The following is a 6,462-nucleotide window of genomic DNA, read 5'->3' as shown; positions in this document are numbered from 1 at the left end:
CGTTAGATTGAAGATCTGAAGGTCTCGTGCTCGATCCATGTTAACCACACATTGTTCACGTTGCACAATTTGACTATTCAATCTAAAATTAGTGATCATTTCTTTCTAAAATTTCAATTAATTGACGGAAATATCTTTACTTAAAAATATTCATTTTTAATGTTAGCGAGGATACCTCAGTTTGGAGAGCGTCAGATTTAAGATTTGAAGGTCACTTGTTCAATCTCCACGTTCACCGCACCTGTTTCTATTTGCATAACCTGACTATTCAATAAAAAATTAGTCATTATTTCTTTTGAATCAGCGAAAATATCTTTACTGATGAATTTTCATTTTTGATGATTGCGGGGATAGCTCAGTTGGGAGAGCGTCAGACTGAAGATTTGAAGGTCACGTGTTCAATCCACGTTCACCGCACTTGGTTCATGGCACCTTATAATTTAGTTGATTATTATTTCTTTTTAAAATACAATGAATTAGTGGAAATAGCTTTACTTATGAATTTTTATTTTTAATGTTAGCAGGGATAGTGATTATTATTTCTTTTTAAAATATAATGAATTAGTGGAAATAGCTTTACTTATGAATTTTTATTTTTAATGTTAGCAGGGATATCTCAGTTGGGAGAGTGTTAAACTAAGGATTTGAAGGTCACGTGTTTAATCTCCACGTTCACCGCACTTGTTTCCATTCGCATAAGCTGACTATTCAATAAAAAAATTAGTATGAATTAGCGTAAATACCTCATTGGTTGATTAAGTTGCATAACTTTATTCAATCTAAAATTAGTGGTTATTCCTTTTTAAAATATAATGAATTAGCAGAAATACCTTTACTTATGACTTCGACGATCCCTTCTGGAACCAAACATGTTTTTTTCTTCTTCAAATATTAGCGAAGATAACTCAGTTTTGAGTGTCAAACTGAAAATCTAAAGGTCACGTGTTCGATCCATGTTCACCGCACCTGATTCACGTCACATAACTTGACTCTTGACTATTTAATTTAAAATTAGTTGGGAGAGCGTCACTATAGATCCGTTCACAGCATACGAATTAGAGTTAATAATTTTACTCATGAATTTTCATTTTAATGTTAGCTTGGATAGTTGAATTGGGAGTGGGAGTGGATTCCTAATTCTTTATTTGACTATAAATGCTCCATAAGACATTTAGTAAAATGACTCATTTTATTGCATGGAACAATAAAATTGATGTTCCCGTAGAATTGTCAATACATTCTACTTTCAATGTTGCTAAATTGAGTCCTTTTGATGTAGGTGATGATTTTTCTGATTCGAGGACTAATCCTGAAGAGGGAGATGATGATAAGAATCACTGTGTACATTCTACTTTCAATGTTCCTGTAACAACAAAAGAAATAAAATAAAATAAAATAGTAATAATAATAATAATAATAATAAATAATAATAAATAAATAAATAAATAAATAAATAATAAATATATATATATATATAAAAAACATTTGCTAACCCATCCCTACTCCTTCCTTCAATCTCTCACCACTCCTTCCCTAAAAATAAATCTGGCAATTAATCAGGAATTCTTTTCTGTAAAGATTTACCCAGAATTTCTTTGTTACTACCCAAACAAATAGAAAAAAACAAAAAACAAAAAGTTTAAGCAGATTTAGTTTGGGCTGAGGTGATACGTCATTTGAAGAGGTCAGTAGTGACATGTTAAATCTTCCTCTTATTTTATTAAGTAATATTAATTTGGTTACAATTATTTTGTTTTGAATTAGAGATTAAAGGAAAATAATTTTGTATGAGTTTTAGGAAATCACAACCAATTATATTTTAGATCTCATGAATTGTTTAGATCTCATGAATTGTTTAGATCTCATGAATTGTTTAGATCTTTGAATTGTTACAATGATTTAGGTTGTCAATAATTTTATAGACAAAGGAAATAAGAAAAAAAAAACTAAATAGAGATGGAAATCCAGAATACTGTTAACCCATAAGAGAAAAAAAAATGAAAGTAAAGATAAAAATGGAAGATTTGGAAGATTTGGAAATAAGGATAGATTAACAAAATTGGCCAATAATATCTCCAAAATAATTACAGTAGAAGATGGAAGATGGAAGATGGAAGATTGAGAAAAGATTTTGTTGAACATAATTTAAAAAAAAATAAAACAGGAAAGATCAGAGGGCAAGGAACTCCGTCAAATTTTGTCTAACAAGAAATATCAGAATTTAAGAATGGCCAATGTAAATTAGAGAAATAATTTTATAAAGTTCAAACTTGAAATTGATGTCATGGGCGTTGACTTGGAGTTCAATGGACTTTCATTAAGGATAACGATGGAATCGAACTTTCATTAAGGATATATTTGTGACGACGACTTAAGCTAACCAGGTAAGTGACCTTACTATCGGCATGGTTATATTTGATGTTGACACGTTCCCTGTGGTTCTGCACGTGTCATATATATATATATTGATATGTGTGAATTGTCTATGGATCGATATACTTCCTATATGTTATCTTATGTTATTATAGGTTGTTTGTATGATAATAATTATGGTATGATGTACTCAAGGATATGTTTAAAATAGGATACGAGAAGGATGCACAAAACGAAATGTAACGATAGAAGTAAGATACGTTCATGAAACGTTAAGGTTAGGTTAAATACTAGAGTGTTATGGATAGGAGAGATTGATGAAAGAATATGGTTAGGTTATGGGTAGAAAGGGATAGGTTTGTGATAGATTGATAGAACGATAGCGTTATGGTAAGTTAGAGAACGATATGACTATGAAGTGTTTACGTTATGACTTGTTTATGATATGGTACATTGTATGCTAGATTATTGTGCTTAAGTAAGAAAGGGCTAGGGATTTATTTGATAACTTCTCGTGGATCGTAGCCTAAGATATTCGCTACTAAAGTTCATCCAAAATCTGATTTATTGCTGGAGATAAAACAAAGGATTTCTTATTGGGTAGCCGATTCTAGGGGTTTCAAGGCCCTATTTCTTCATTGAACCTCTTCCATATCCTTTCTTCAGGCTAAAGGAATTGGTTTGGAGAAACGTCTTTGAGTGTAATTCTTATTCTATAAAAAATTTAATGATTCGGGAAGTTTATAAAAATTAGAAAAAGTACCATTTTCTCAATGTTTTTTCAATTTTACTTGTTCTTTGCTTCTAGATACAACCTAGTGGGGATTATACACTGTCTCTTATTGGAGACCTTGAGTGTTGAAAATTCTCCTCTCCTTCGAAAACTTTCGGTCATCCAAAGTGCTTATTCTAAAATAGGTCAGGGTACAAGGTTCTTATTTGCCTTCTTTTTCCAAAGTGGCTTCTTCTACTCTATGATTCTTCCATAGGATCTTAATAAGAGAGATTTCCTTGTTTCTCAATCATTTGACTTTCTTGTCTATTATTTGAATCGGGTCTTCTTTATCCGTTAGGTCATCTTTCAAGAAGAGAGTTTCATGAGCCAGTACGTGCGAACGATCTAGGGTCTACTTCCATAGTACGAATACATGAAAGATATTATGTACTGCAGACAAGTTTGGGCATTGCCCGATTCTATTGGCCACAGATCCAATCCTTTCTAATATCTCAAAGGGACGGATAAACCTAGGGCTTAGCTTCCCCTTTTTACCCTACCTGAGCACCCCTCTCATGGGGTGCTACCTTTAGGAATATATGATCCCCTACCTACAATTCCATGTCCTTGCGCCTTAGGTCTGCATAGCTTTTCTCTCGGCTTTGTGCGGTTTGTATCCTAGCTCTAATCTTCTAGATTGTGGCGTTGGTAATTTGCACCAGCTCTGACCTAATAATTGTCGATTGCCCCCCTCCTTCCCAATAGATTGGGGATCGAAATCTTCGTCCATAGAGAACCTCGTATGTGGCCATTTGTATGGTGGCTCGGCAAGTATTATTATAAGCGAATTTCATAAGGGGTAGGTACTTATCCCAACTTCCTGCAAAATCCATCTCATATACCCTCAACATGTCTTCCAATATTTGCTTGAGCATTTCTGTTTGATCATCTGTTTATGGGTGGAATGTCGTACTATAACTGCGTACCCAATGCCTTTTGTTGAATTTTCCAGAAGCGAGATTTAAATCTGGCATCTCGGTCTAATACTATTGTCTTTTGTTGAATTTCCAGAAGTGTACCCAATACCTTTACTGATGAATATTCATTTTTAATGTTAGCAAGAGTAGCTCAGTTGGAAGATTGTTAGACTGAAGATTTGAAAGTCACACGTGTTTTATCCACGTTCAACACACCTAATACAAGTTTATTATCTGACTATACAATCTAAAAGCATAACTTGCTTATTCAATCTAAAATGAGTGATTATTTCTTTTTTATACATAATGAATTAGTGGAAATACCTTTAATTATGAATTTTCATTTTTAATATTAGCGGGGATAGCTCTGTTGGGAGAGCGTCAGGCTAAAGATTTGAAGGTCACGTGTTTGATCTCCACGTTCACCGCACCTAATTCTAGTTGCATAACTCGACTATTCAATCTAAAATTAGTCATTATTCCTTTCTGAAATCTCAATGAATTATCCGAAATACCTAACGTGTTCTAGTTCACCGCACCTTATACAAGTTGGATAACTTGAATATCTTATTAAAAATTAGTGATTATTTCTATTTAAAAATTTCAATGAATTAGCGAAAATACCTTTACTCATGAATTTTCATTTTTAATGTTAGTGTGGATAGCTCAGTTGAGAGAGCGTTAGATTGAAGATCTGAAGGTCTCGTGCTGGATCCATGTTAACCACACATGGTTCACGTTGCACAATTTGACTATTCAATCTAAAATTAGTGATCATTTCTTTCTAAAATTTCAATTAATTGGCGGAAATATCTTTACTTAAAAACATTCATTTTTAATGTTAGCGAGGATACCTCAGTTTGGAGAGCGTCAGATATAAGATTTGAAGGTCACTTGTTCAATCTCCACGTTCACCGCACCTGTTTCTATTTGCATAACCTGACTATTCAATAAAAAATTAGTCATTATTTCTTTTGAATCAGCGAAAATATCTTTACTGATGAATTTTCATTTTTGGTGATTGCGGGGATAGCTCAGTTGGGAGAGCGTCAGACTGAAGATCTGAAGGTCACGTGTTCAATCCACGTTCACCGCACTTGGTTCATGGCACCTTATAGTTTAGTTGATTATTATTTCTTTTTAAAATATAATGAATTAGTGGAAATAGCTTTACTTATGAATTTTTATTTTTAATGTTAGCAGGGATAGCTCAGTTGGGAGAGTGTTAAACTAAGGATTTGAAGGTCACGTGTTTAATCTCCATGTTCACCGCACTTGTTTCCATTCGCATAAACTGACTATTCAATAAAAAAATTAGTATGAATTAGCGTAAATACCTCATTGGTTGCATAAGTTGATTAAGTTGCATAACTTTATTCAATCTAAAATTAGTGGTTATTCCTTTTTAAAATATAATGAATTAGCAGAAATACCTTTACTTATGATTTTTTTCTTCGGAATTAGCGTAAATACCTCATTGGTTGCATAAGTTGATTAAGTTGCATAACTTTATTCAATAACTCAGTTTTGAGTGTCAAACTGAAAATCTAAAGGTCACGTGTTCGATCCATGTTCACCGCACCTGATTCACGTCACATAACTTGACTCCTGACTATTTAATTTAAAATTAGTTGGGAGAGCGTCACTATAGATCCGTTCACAGCATCTGACTATTCACGTCACATTTTAATGTTAGCTTGGATAGTTGAATTGGAAGTGGGAGTGGATTCCTAATTTTATAAAGTTCAAACTTGAAACTGATGTCATGGGCGTTGACTTGGAGTTCAATGGACTTTCATTAAGGATAACGACGGAATCGAACTTTCATTAAGGATATATTTGTGACGACGACTTAAGCTAACCAGGTAAGTGACCTTACTATCGGCATGGTTATATTTGATGTTGACACGTTCCCTGTGGTTCTGCACGTGTCATATATATATATATTGATATGTGTGAATTGTCTATGGATCGATATACTTCCTATATGTTATCTTATGTTATTATAGGTTGTTTGTATGATAATAATTATGGTATGATGTACTCAAGGATATGTTTGAGATAGGATACGAGAAGGATGCACAAAACGAAATGTAACGATAGAAGTAAGATACGTTCATGAAACGTTCAGGTTAGGTTAAATACTAGAGTGCTATGGATAGGAGAGATTGATGAAAGAATATGGTTAGGTTATGGGTAGAAAAGGGTTAGGTTTGTGATAGATTAATAGAACAATAGCGTTATGGTAAGTTAGAGAACGATGTGACTAGGAAGTGTTTACGTTATGACTTGTTTATGATATGGTTGATTGTATGCTAGATTATTGTGCTTAAGTAAGAAAGGGCTAGGGATTTATTTGATAACTTCTCGTGGATCGTAGCCTAAGATATTCGCTAC

General features: G+C 33.3%; 2 non-coding genes across 2 annotated transcripts; both read left to right on the top strand.

Annotated features, from left to right (window-relative positions):
• Positions 1-344: 344 nt before the first annotated feature.
• On the top strand, positions 345-417 carry TRNAF-GAA. The gene has a single exon. It is a non-coding gene; the product is annotated as a tRNA-Phe (tRNA).
• Positions 418-5,088: 4,671 nt separating this feature from the next.
• TRNAF-GAA lies at positions 5,089-5,161 on the top strand. The gene has a single exon. It is a non-coding gene; the product is annotated as a tRNA-Phe (tRNA).
• The last annotated feature ends 1,301 nt before the right edge of the window (positions 5,162-6,462 follow it).

The sequence above is a fragment of the Cucurbita moschata genome, unplaced genomic scaffold (assembly GCF_002738365.1).
Source record: "Cucurbita moschata cultivar Rifu unplaced genomic scaffold, Cmos_1.0 Cmo_Scf00084, whole genome shotgun sequence".
NCBI lineage: Eukaryota > Viridiplantae > Streptophyta > Magnoliopsida > Cucurbitales > Cucurbitaceae > Cucurbita > Cucurbita moschata.
The sequence above is the reverse complement of the archived record's forward strand: the minus strand, read 5'-3'. Positions and strand labels throughout refer to the sequence as shown.